General features: G+C 40.3%; 1 protein-coding gene across 2 annotated transcripts in view; it reads right to left on the bottom strand.

Annotated features, from left to right (window-relative positions):
- LOC126210152 (speckle-type POZ protein-like) overlaps nt 1-12,791 on the bottom strand; it is a 32,777-nt gene extending 19,986 nt beyond the window's left edge. The window contains exons 1-2 of one of the 2 annotated variants that reach the window (XM_049939302.1): nt 12,616-12,791; nt 12,214-12,448 (exon numbers count right to left, since the gene is read on the bottom strand). The gene's annotated coding sequence lies outside the window, so the exon portion shown is untranslated. The remainder of the gene's footprint in view (nt 1-12,213; nt 12,449-12,615) is intronic. The other variant, XM_049939303.1, reaches the window with a different exon arrangement.
- Nucleotides 12,792-13,453: the final 662 nt, after the last annotated feature.

Genomic DNA, 13,453 nt, shown 5'->3' with positions numbered 1-13,453 from the left:
GGAGGGTAAAAATTGTAGAGGGAGACCAAGAGATGAATACACTAAGCAGATTCAGAAGGATGTAGGTTGCAGTAGGTACTGGGAGATGATGAAGCTTGCATAGGATAGAGTAGCGTGGAGAGCTGCATCAAACCGGTCTCAGGACTGAAGACCACAACAACACAATTTATTTCGACTATTGCTAGTTAATATCCTTTATTATAGGGTGAAATCAGTAATTGTTTTGTAACTTTAATTCTATTGTTTACATATATAGAAATATAAATTCTGTACTAGTTATAAACATTTGGAGGAACAAAGAATAGTATTCTTAAAGTATTTATTTGGCTCTCTTCGAAAACATGTTGGCAAAGCCAACCCTTAATTAATTCCAAAGTAACTGTTTTGTCAAAAGTATTGTTTGCATAACTATATTTGTTAATTTCACAATTTAAACAAATAATTTGGCCTAACTCTTGCAATATAAGAAACTGTTAAAAAGACAATTTTCTGTTGTATTCAGTTAATATACTGAGTTAAGTTTTAATTGTCATTTTTGTAAATTAAGCATCGAACAATGTGAAGTTTTAGCACCTATTATTGTGAGGATATATAAGGGCCCGATTTTGGTCATGAGACAGTCAGTCCACAGCAGAGTTTTAGACAAGAAACCTGTGTTGTTTATAACAACAACAACAACAACAACAACAATGCTTCAACTTAACTGTGGAATTAGTGTTAAGCAATTAGGCCATGTGTAAAAACAATGACAGTGTCTACACCTTACGTATCTTTCTATTCTTCAAGAACTGTGAACTTTGTGGTTAGGTTTTTACTACTTGTATATGTTCAACGGGAAACTATTGTAGCAGTATGTGGATGTTATCCTGCAAACTATTAATGAGGCTTACGGAAAGTTAAACAAAAGTGCACTGGCCATATAAATGTGTATTGGAGGTTGTGAAAAGTGAAAGTAAAAGACAGTGACACGTATCTGTGCATCTGTCGGCTACATTATTTACTGTAGTCAGTGTAAAAATTACAACCCTCATTTTCCAGCCAGTGTAGCAACACAGTATGTCATCACCGAGGACAATCAACAAACAAAGAAAATAAAAGCAGGCTGAACTGCTACAATTCCACCTGGTCGTCACAACTTGGGAAATCTTGTTGATCGAAGGTTGCCAGGTAGGAGTAAAGCTGCCAGTCAGCCTTAGTAAGCTGCCATTTTGGTGTGCATACAAATGGGGTAGGAGTCAGCAACCGGAGAGCATACGGGAAATGGTCGGTCAAGTAGGTGTCAGAAAGAATGGACCATTCAAGACAATGGACAAGCTGGGCAGTGCAAAAGGATAGGTCCAAATGGGAATAGGTGTGCGAGGAGTCAGAAAGGAAAGTGAGTGCTCCAGTGTTAAGGCAGAAGAAGTTAAGTTGGTTCAGAAGGTCAGCCAAGAGGACACTTCTGACAGGTACTGGGAGAACCCCAAAGGGGATGACGTGCATTAAAGTCACCAAGTAGCAAAAATGGGGGAGGTAGCTGCCCAATAAGCAGAAGGAAGTCTGCCCTAGTGACATCAAATGACGGAGGTACATAAATGGTACAGAGGGAAAAGGTCAGGCGAGAAAGGAAAAGGCGAACTGCAACAGCTTGAAGGGGGTGGTCAGAGAGATGGGTTGACTACAAATGTCATCCCGTAGGAGCAGCACGATGCCCCCACGAGATGGAATGCTGACCTCAGCGGGAAGGTCAAAATCAATCAGTAAGTAATGTGAAAGCTCAAAGCGATCGTCAGGACGCAATTTCGTTTCCTGAAGGCAGAGTACAAGGGGATGCTGCGGTGCTAAAAGCAGCCATAAACCCTCTATGTGGGACTGAAGGCTGCGAATGTTACATTGGAGGGCAGTCACGAGAAGGAAGAGTGTAGGGGTGTGAACTCGGCGGCTGCCGAGTGACAGCTGGTGTAGAGTCGCGACTTCGACGCACCATGGGGTCCACAGAAGCATCGGCTTGCTTGTGCAGTCGGTCCATTAAGTCCAACACTGAAAAACGGTTGGTGGTGCACACCAGCAAGACAGAGGCTGGCCGAGCTAAATACCACGGGGTCTTGGCGAAGGAGAAGCCCTTTGCCCCTTTGGGGGGACTTCTTTGAGCATTTCCGGTTAGAGGGAGACTCGGGTGTTGTTTGGCTGGAGGTATGGAGGAAGTCTTCATAGGAGTACTCCTTCTGCCCTTTCCAGCCTACTGGTTGTGTAGCTGGTGGCTTCGCTCCTTGAGGTGAGAGTTTGACGGGTTGTTGCACAGCGGGACAGGGGGACGGCGATGCTACCTCGACACTAGGCGATTTCACATCATCAGACCAGAATTTGAGATCACATGTCTGTGTGGCCACATCCTTCTTGGGGCGAGGGGTAACAAGGACAGAACTATAGGTGCCAGATGGGAGAACACAGCGTTTGCGACTAGCCAGTAACTTGCGAGCCACTGGGTGAGGCACTTTTTCCTTTACTCGAATCTCTCGGACAGCCCACACATCAAGACACACGCGGGCTGCCATCACAGTTGAGACAACAGGGAAAAGGAAGTAGACAATCGCCCTAGTATGCATCCCTACCACAGGTTACACATTTGGCCGGGTGTCGACAAGACGTTCTAGTGTGGTTTAAACAATGACACTGGAAGCAGCGCATCGGGTTCGGAATGTACGGCCAGAGTGTGATAATTTCGTAGCCTGCTTTGATCTTGGACGGAAGCACCACTCTATCAAAGGTGAGCAAGAGAGTGCGGGTGGGCACTAAAGAGGTATCTTCCCTTTTCTTTACACGATGGACGGCAATGACACCTCGATCGAAGAGGTAAGACTGTATTTCGGCCCCTGTTAGAACGTTGAGCAGTCTGGTGTAAATTACACCACAGGAAGAATTCAAAGTTCTATGAGCCTCAACACAAACAGGGTAGCCGTGGAGAAGTGAGACACCAAGCAGTTGTGCTTTATAATCAGAAGCAGTCTCCAAAAGCAAAGTGCCATTCCATAAACGAGAGCAGGATTTCACAGGGCGAGTGACTGCATTGACACGTTTCTGAATAATAAATGGATTTACCATGGCGAACGACTGACCTTTTTCAGTACGTGAGACCACAAGGAACAGCGGTGCAGCGGGACGGATCTTTAGTCTCATTACATTTACATTTTGTAGACGTCGATTGGGAAGATGATTGACTCATCGCGAGGAAATCCCCCACGATTACCAGCATCACCGATGGTGCGGTCCTTCCAAATGGGGCTCCCTTCACAAGGGGGCACACCCGCCTTAGATGATTGTTCACACTTCCCAAACACCTGACAGAGGGACCAATCAGCAATTTGGGAAGATTACAGCTCAAACACCCCTCCCCGGGCCTGGCCTGTGCCGAGGGGTACATCCGAACCCTACCTGTCAACCCGGGGCTGGGAATTACGCGTTACCAAGTCGCCTGTTACGCGTCAGATGTGTGGGCCAGCCTTTGGGAGTGCACAGGGAGGAAGAAGAAAAGAAGAGGATCCCCAAATGCCGAAGCGGAGGAACTGAAGGAGAAGAGAAACAAAGAAAGGAAAAGGGAGCAAAGAACAAAGGTGAGTCTGTCCGTATGTCAGAGACAGAACGAAGAACATTCCCAATAATATCCCCGATGTGTTCCCCAAGGGAGGGGGAAAAGAATAGCAAGCAAGAGGATAGACATGCTGCAAAGGCTGGGGCCCAGTGGTAGCCAAGCACGAACCAGCCAGTGAGTGGCAAGCGCCCTGGGGAGAGATGTAAAGGTGTGGACTGTGCACTGTCAGACCTTCGCCTTACACCTTTTTCTAACATACAATCAAAATCTGCCTTTGCACCTGCGAACCTGCCTGGTTCCAATCTTCTCAGGCTAAAATTGACTGGAAGGCCCGGCACTGTGTTTATGTGATGTACTATATTATGTGCCACTGTGGTCAGAATTTGTGCTGTTACTTGTGCTGAACTGTCTCTTCTTTCTCCGAATTTTACTAGAAGTTGTTACCATTTGTTCTGCTTTCGAGTCGAGCCCACCGAATGTCATTGGTGATACTACAGAAAATCTGCCAATACAAATGTCCAATGAGAAGTATTATGAAAACTGAAATTCACATTCTTGATGCAGTTGCCATACATTGTTATCAGCTGTTTATTTGCTGCCATGAGGTGAACTAATGAACTGTCTTTGACTGACATATCTCTCTCTACAGGCAAAGTGCTCTCATCAGACCCAGTGCCTACGAGATAACAACAAAGTCAGATAACAACAAAGTCTTCTCATCTCTTACATAGAGTCTTCGTAAAAAAAAGGCAAAAAGGAAGTGTTTGTTCTTAGAGTCTCAATGTCATTGACATGGCGGGCGTAACTGCATAGTAGAATACACTCGGCAGCTTGTTCTGCAGGACCCTCCAATCCAGTGGTCTTCCAAGTCTCGATTTGTCTCTGTAGCCCGTCTAGTTGTTCCTTTAATTTCTAAAAATTTTACAGTTGTGTGTGCCTGTTGACTCTCGAGAACTGCCACCTACTGATCCTCTTCAGATTTCGCTACCGCTTCTGCGATGTGCATTGTTGCATAAACTCTATCAGCCAGTAGGAGAACAGTGGTCATCTCATCGCTGGTCTTGCCGCCTTGGGAAGCTGTGATGTGCAACTGTACCAACGGATATCATCCAAACTTTCTGCCTCCATCACTAACGGTTGACTAAGTCTTCTTATCAAAACCTTCTTCAGATTTGCATATTGCTGTGTTGTTGGTGCATGTTTAATTTGCTCTTCTACTAATGCCGGTGCTCTGGTGTCCAGATTGTTGACTGCTATTACGAACTTTCCTTGATAGTTTTTTTTTTTTTTTTTTCCGAGTAAACGCCAACTCCAACATCAAAAACCAGAGTTCCGGTTTATCAGACAGGAACCGAGGCACACACATCTTTCTACAGCCACCAGATGAATCATTGTTTTCCTAGTTTCATCATTATTAATTTGTTCCAGCGAAACATTTCCATGCCACACGATTTCATTCTATAAGTCTCGTATCTGACTGTGCAGCGTACTCTGTAGTTGCACTAAGTGTCTTGTAGGGCTTCTGTCATCTGTTGTATGTGTTGGCGAATTTCCATCACCTTGAATTGTTCTGAATCTGGGGTCACCCCTTTACAGCCGCTACGTAATATCATATTAAATAATAGCTTCTTATACACACATGCGAGTGACAACTTGCTGCCAACATCATTAATTCTATTGGCAATGAGATTGAGAAAGGGACGACAGTGCTGACAGAGAAGGCAACATAATCTGCAGGCAAGTTTGGCAAGTGGAAGTTAAGTAACACAATGGTGTGCAAAGCACACAAGGATGGACACAATGTCAAGTGGTACAGGATTCAAATATCTGCACCAAAACAGGGTAAAGTAAGAGGAACACAAATATTACACTGTTAAAAATGAAAAATGTGTTGCCTGATGGCAATTTTGGTGATGTCATGAACAATGCAAGGAAATGCCACCTCTGCAAGATGTTCACAGCTTTTGTTGAACAGAAATGGAATTACGTGCCAGCAAAAAAAAACTCTGATAGAGATGTCTCCATCTACGGGACTATTTTGTAAGGGACCAAACTACAGAATGACTGAGTGATTAAAAGTAGACAAGAGACTACATCATATTTACAAAAAAGCATACTAAATTAGACTTCTTACGAAAATAGAAGCATTAGAACGAAAGCGGCCAGTAGTTTATTTGCAAATAATAAGATCTGTAGCCTTAATACATCATCAAGCATCTCTCTCTAAGCCAAAAAATAATTGCTGATACTTTTAATGCTGGTAAACTGCGTGTCAGCTAGCCTGGTGAAAACCCTTCTCTGTATGGAACACTACCTCTGCCACTTGTACAACAATTTCCCCACTTTTATAATGATAAAGCAACTTGTTAGTGGGCACATGACACAGAACCTCCATCCAGGATTTTTTTTTTATTTTTACCAGGGAAAAAATTGATGTGGCCACTGGGAACCTACCCCAGTCAATTACTAGTCAAAAATGTTAACCACTATGGTACGGAATCAGTTTTTTTTTTTTTTTTTTTTTTTCCCAACATTAATACTAGGATATACAGGGTGTTCCAAACAGGACTTTACAACTTTAAAAATTCATAAAAATTTATTGAAAGAAGATATACAGCTGGGTTTATTCTTTTTTTTTAAAAAAAAAAGGGGAAACACATCAATTTTTTAAACTAAAGATGTTGCATGAGGTTTCCGTAGCTTAGCCTGCACACACCCCATCGGAAGCCAATTTCTAAGTTCAGATTGGTCATCCTCATCAGTCTGTAGTATCAAAAATTGTTATAACATATCTAGGTGCACTATCCCACCGATATTTCTCTCACAGAAAAAAAAAGGAGCCATACACTTTGTTCTTGCTCAATGCACAAAAACTTTCAGTTTAGGGCTATCATGAACATGTTTCAACGTTTGATGTGTATTTTCAATGCTCCAAATCCTACAGTTATGTGTGTCAACCTTGCCACTTAAGTGAAAAGTTGACTCATCAGACAAGATGATTTTGCCCAAGAAATGTTCATCCTCATGTAATCGATTTAACATATCTGCACAAAAGTTCTTGCGAGCAATTTTATCAGTGGTCATTTATTGCTTGTACAATTGTCAACCTATTCGGTTTCAAATGCAAACCGTTTCTTAACACATGCCAAACAGTCATACGTGGGATTTGCAGTTCGTGAGATGCACGCCGGGTCAATTTCGTAGGCCTGTTGACGAAACGTTGTCTCACTCGCTCAACAACACCATCAGATGTGCTTGGACGACCAGATGAGACAACACAAGACAAAACTTGATGTTGACACTACAATCACCTCTGCAGATACTGTCAATTAATTTATATGAATTTTCAGAGCTGTAAAGTCCCTTTTTAAACACCCTGCACTATTGCTGCATTAGAAAACAAGAAAAAGTTGCGAATCGTGCAGAAAAAGTATGTAATGGCTACTGGAGGAGAGATACTTTAATGGACAAGGAAACTGAAAATATGAGAACATCAGTCAGCGTTTTCATCAGAACTGAAACAGCAGACAGTCGAAATATACAGCTGCTGAAAATAGCAGCATCATTGGGAAAGGTAGTTGTATGGATACTGAAACCAAAGCGTCATGAGCAACCAGGTGAGATGTACTGCGCACATTGTTTGTGTTCTTGCTCTACATGGGCATTTTCATTCAGTTGCCTGTACACATATGTAGCATTATACGAGTTCTGGGGTGTACGATATAACTATCTCCCCTACCTACTTCTCATGTGTAAACATGATGGTGCTGTCACGCTGGCCAGGCAACCAGTTCACTCTGCAGGGTAAAATATGAGCAACAGCATAAAACAAAATAAATACATCATAACAAAAATTTCTTCCAGACAACATTCCTAAGAACTATCGCTAATCATGAGCAGATGTCTAACATTAGGCTTCCTGAGCACTTCTCCATGTCCAACTCACATCCTCATTGATACTTATGTTTCCTCTTATTACATCTGTACACTATAAGCAGATGTTCTCCCGTGAGGTATGTGGGCAATAGCCCCAGTACGGTTGATCCTGTCATAGTAAAATATAACAACTGATTCATGTTCACTGAAATGAAACAAGTGGAATCACTGCAATGCAATTATACAAACTGATGTTAAGGAAATCCCAATCACAAATTACTTAAGGCCACATCTTGTGATACGGAAATGTGGAATGGAATCCCAAGGTGCCACAAATCTCCATTTTCCATAAAATGTACATTATATCTTAAGTTTAAAGGAAAAATGAATAAGATGATGATAATGGTGGGCTGGAGCCAATGGGTGTGGATGTGTGTGAAAGAGGGATCAGCACTTTTAAATGGATTAGGTCATGTCAATGCAGTAATGGAAAAGAAAGCTAAAGAAAGAAAGAGAAAGTGAGAGTTGAGTTAGGGAGGGAGGGAGGGAGGGAAAAGGTTCAGCAAGTTCCTGTGGCATACGAAGGCACAGGAAATAACGTGGAAAAATATGTGAGGGTGTCGGAGAATGAGTGAACTCTAAGGTATAGGAATAATTACATTGTTGGGAAGAATGTGGGGCATGAGATGGATCTCCTTTGAAGGAGGAGTTCAAAACAGTACTCTCAGGGTATAAGTCTTGGCTACAGTTTCCTGTGACTAAATGGGTTATTCTGTCTGGTGTCCTCCATCAAATGATCGACTCTGTTGTCTATTGTGAAACTGAAGATTGATTACAGTACGTTTATTGCCACAAAAATTCAAACACACTTCTTGACAATAACACAAAGCCACACACAAGTGTGCTCACCGAAGAGGATATGACAAAACTTTGGTAGTGAGTTCTTCCTCATTCACGCTGCATCCCTGGTCTCACACCTTCTGACCTCCATCTCTTTGGCCCACTCAAGGAAGGGAAGTAACTGACACAACAAGAACTTAGCTGAGAAGCAGATTAGTGGAACAGTAATATGACAGGATACAGGCTCTTCTACAAGGTATCGCCATATAACTGACCAGGGCTTACACTGAAAAATAGGGCTTTCAACCTGAGAACTGGGTATTGTGTGAATGTGAAAAATTTCTTTTAACACTTGATATGTTGCCACCAGGGCATTAGTTATTGGATCAGCTCACGTCTGCAGAGTGAAACTGGTTTTAATATCGAACTGAATGTGACCTGTGGCTGTTTTATTTGAATATAAATGTTAGTGTGTTTACTGCAGGCTTTGAGTGTTAGCATACCAAAAATTTTACACCATTTTAAGACATGTTCACGGATTACAAAGCAATCAGAAGAGTAACTTAGGCACTAGAGCACAGAAATACTAAAATTAAGAAGCTAGAGTTTTGTGGATGTATTCAGAAAAGAAAGAGTAATATCAAGAAATTTAAAGAAAGACCATGAAAGAGAAAAGTGTGGGATGGCAAAAGGGGAAATGTGGAACTTATTAGTTGCATTATTGTTATAGTTAAGTACAGACTTACTGAGGGAATGGTTGCATGGCAACAAAAAAATCCACAAGAGCTTCAACCAGGGCATACAGGAATGCACACCAAAGACATTACTGGGACAAAAATACTCTGAATGTCAAGGGTAAACTAACATTTTTTGGAGAGGAAAGACACTGTAAAATTATAAAGAGGTGACATATTATTTATCGGACAGGTTGTTTTTTAACATTATTTTGGAATATAGGGTCTCTGAGGAAGTGTCTCTCGTAGCTGTACCTAATTATCAACATAAATCTATTTTTTTTTTTTTTACTATCAAAAACAGTCTTGATCACAATTTATTAGGGTGACCGGTTTCGACCACAACTGTGGTCATCTTCAGACCTACAAGTCGTGTACAACACTTTAATTAGAGGGCTACATACATTAAAGAAGATTCATAAAGTTATAAAGCTTTAAAACGATGAATCACCAATGAGTAAGAACCTCCTTTTGGTGGTAAATCACTACTAGAGAAAACAGTGCACATCGTATTATACATAAAGGAGGCTCCGCCCACTTCTGACGGAATGATATCATTACTAACCAATAGGTTACAGCTTGAATAACAATGTAAAATTTCTTAGTTAAAAGAACATAGTCAAGAAAGGAAAATAAACACACACTAAACTTAGCTTGTTTAACAACTATTGTCAATTAAGAAGTGTTAAAAATATGTAAACATATAGGATAAATGAACTTTGTTTTGACAGTACATGGGTTGCCCTCTCAAGGCCTGTTAGTGAACCATTTGGAACCCTGGTTGTCATGGTGAAGTTGGACACCATTCCAAAGATGTGGCAGCAGGCTTCTTTCCACTGAAGTTGTTGTAAAGTCGATAGGCAAACAAGTGGTTGCCATGGTGAGGATAAACACCAGTCCAAAGATGTAGCAGTAGGCTTCTTTCTAACGAAGTTGTTGCGAAAGTGGAATGGCAAAGTCTGTCATGTCAGACGATGTACTATTGAGCAGCAACATGTCTTTATTGAAACGATTTTCAATGAGTAGGCTGCAATAATCATTAACTGTCATGTATAGTACATGCTGCACAGATATGATTTACTGGTGTAATAAGACACTTCCATTTACATAGAGTACATAATAATTCTTACAGATCAATACTAAGGAGGAAAAAAAAAAAAAAATCGAGAGGGTACAGTAGTTGTGCATATTTATGAAATAGGCTGCTGTCTATGAAGTTCATATGTAGATTCCAATTTCCAACTTCACCATGGCAACCAGTGGTTCCAAATGGTTCACTAACAGGCCTTGAGAGGGCAACCCATGTACTGTCAAAACAAAGTTCATTTATCCTATATGTTTAAATATTTGTAACATTTCTTAATTGACAATAGCCGTTAAACAAGCTAAGTTTAGTGTGTGTTTATTTTCCTTCTTAATTGACAATAACAGTTAAACAAGCTAAGTTTACTGTGTGTTTATTTTCCTTTCTTGACTATGTTCTTTTAACTAAGAAATTTTACATTGTTATTCAGCTATAACCTATTGGTTAGTAATGATATCATTCCGTCAGAAGTGGGCGGAGCCTCCATTATGTATAATACGATGTGCACTGTTTTCTCTAGTGGTGATTTACCACCAAAACGAGGTTTTTACTCATTGGTGATTCACTGTTTTATAGCTTTATAACTTTATGTATTTTCTTTAATGTATGTAGCCCTCTAATTAAAGCTTTGTATACGACTTGTAGGTTTCAAGATGACCACAGTAGTGGTCGAAACCAGTCACTGTAATAAATAAATTGTGATCAAGACTATTTTTGATAGTAAATATTTGTAACACATTGGTCACTGTTCACTCCCACAATGTATTCAAAACAAATCTATTTCACTGTGATTTTCTTCTTGGTGAACACCTTGTAATGACCTATGATACAATATTTTATTTCCCAAAGTTTTTTTGTGAATAAATGAGTATTACACCTGGATAATGTCATAGCTACCTAGTTAAGAATAAATAAGCTACATACAACTGAATTTAATAAATTTTTTCTTATAATGACTATCATCTTATACTTAAGACACAGTCTGCTTAAACCTTTTGACAGTTTATACTCTCTTTTTGTGTAATGGTTTTCCACAAAAATAAAATAAATGCAGGACTTCCATGGTTCATGTTTCATCAAAGGCACACTTTGTCTGTGCATGTACTTAATACTTATGTCCAGCAAATTTTATGAGCTTAGAACAAGATTCTCTCAAGTATCGAGTTGTGTGAGAAATTTTGCACCTTCATGGAAAAACAAGATCCCTTATATTGATCAACCTTGCAGTCTTGACAAACATGTTAGCAGAAACCAAGATCATAAAATAGAAGCTTTCTATATCCGCTATCTGAAGAGAAAAAACTACTTTACCATTGGAGACATTTTGTATAGGCAAAACTTAATGATTCTGTGTGGTATTTCGAGCAAATATTGTAAGTTAAATCATAAAACTTACAAAAAGAGCACCCTGCGAACTGTTAAATTATATTGTCCAGTTTTGGAGTTTCACTACAATCACCCTCCAAACCTGGCTACATGTTTTTTAAATGCCGCTGCAACACCGTCATCTTTCACTAGTAAGGCTCATGCACACAAAGTATTAAGATCTGTGCTCTAGAAACTTAGTGTACTTTTGACAGTTTATGAAACATTCAGGCAACATTTGAAAGAAATTCGATAGTCGACAACAGAACAGATCTGAAACAATATTACTTGACATACAATAACACTACTACTACTACTACTACTACTACTACTGGTAGTACTTACTACCTACAAAGCATTGCTAATGCTTTTATGGCCATGAATACACATACAAAATTAAAACAACTGTCATAACATTCATACTCTATGAATGTAAAAAGCTGTCAGCAGCATTAGCTATATAACTTTGAAATAAGACAAAAGTGACAGTGGGAGACAAGGCCGAATGTCATATTGCTATCAGTATTAATGAAGATCACACTGTAGTCGTTTAAAACAAATGACATTTCTTTACTCTGAAGTGGAATAGCAAATGTGTTATTGTTTCGACGCAGTTCGAGGGATGTTAAATTTCCTTAATTTCGCTAGATAGCATGAACATCAATGGAATACCGGTACAGTGAAATAACGCAACTTATTACTCAGACAATACAATAAAATCTTTTTGTTAGCACTGTTTAACTTACCGGAGGATTGTTTACATGCTTGTAAAAAGCCAGATCCAGTTTCACAAGCAAGGTAACTCTGAACGTATAACGCTATGTAGCGAATGTGTCAACTCTCGTCGCTGAAGAAATCTGTACTTCCCAAAGCGCATGAAACCCCACCTTCTTTCATTTCAGCTTACTGCTGCCAACCGCGCAATGTCACTCTCGGGCGGCGTTTTTAACAGATCGTTTTCATGTTACCCAAAGGAGACGCCTGTGAAAGGCAAAATGAAGCAAGATAAAATGCATTCCACCTTTGTTCTGTAGATGCTTCAAATCAACATTGTGATTTAAGAAGCACTTTGGCGAAGGAAAGCAGGCTGTTTTTTCAAACCGCACTAAAAAAAGCACGAGTTCTGAATGCCTCAAAATGTCACCTACAACATTCATAATGTAACTGGCAGTATAAACCGCTGAGGTGAAATCTGTTACCGGTATGCCACTTGCAATGTTGATCCCCCTCACACTTCAAATGATCACTGTCACTTCAAAAAAACACGCTTATTTCGCACACAAACAACAGTGGCCTACGTCCTTCGTCACCAATTTCGGGAGATGTCGGCAAAGTTCGTTTCTTATCTTCGAGAAGTTCGATTCAACGGAGTCGATCTTAGGGTCGTGCAGATGTATCTATCGAAAGGAGGTTGATTATTCTGCGCCAAGCGATTCTCCAGTTGTTTGCCATGACTGTAAAATACGTTTTTCCGTCTGATCCGGGGTTCCCCTAAACTATATCCCGTGTAGCACAAGGTATTGCAATTATACTAACTAAAAAACTTCCACTGATCATTGAGGTTACGTAGGTACTTTTATGTTCTGTCAGTCTTTTGGACACACAAATACATTCATATATTCTTCTATTGATTCGGGGAACATTAACAGTAACAATATACACACACGAGCCCTAAAAATGAGTACGGTGTAATCGGCGTCCGGCTGAAATCGACTGAGAAAATTTCGGACGAACTTAAATATTAAGCTACAGGTCAAAATGCTACAGCAACTTTTATTTGGCATTCACACATTTAGCTTTGCCAACAAACAACGAATGTAGCGCTTGGGGATACTCTACGGATGAGTGTGTCTCCACAACAAAATGAATCTAATTTAACCAAACGTCAACTATATTGTGCAGTATGTACATTTTAGCGACTCACGGTACACACGGTCACTGCCATTGAAAACAAAACAATGGCAGAAAAAAAAATTTCCATGGTGT

The sequence above is a fragment of the Schistocerca nitens genome, chromosome 10 (genome assembly GCF_023898315.1).
Source record: "Schistocerca nitens isolate TAMUIC-IGC-003100 chromosome 10, iqSchNite1.1, whole genome shotgun sequence".
Taxonomy (NCBI): Eukaryota; Metazoa; Arthropoda; class Insecta; order Orthoptera; family Acrididae; genus Schistocerca; species Schistocerca nitens.
The sequence above is the reverse complement of the archived record's forward strand: the minus strand, read 5'-3'. Positions and strand labels throughout refer to the sequence as shown.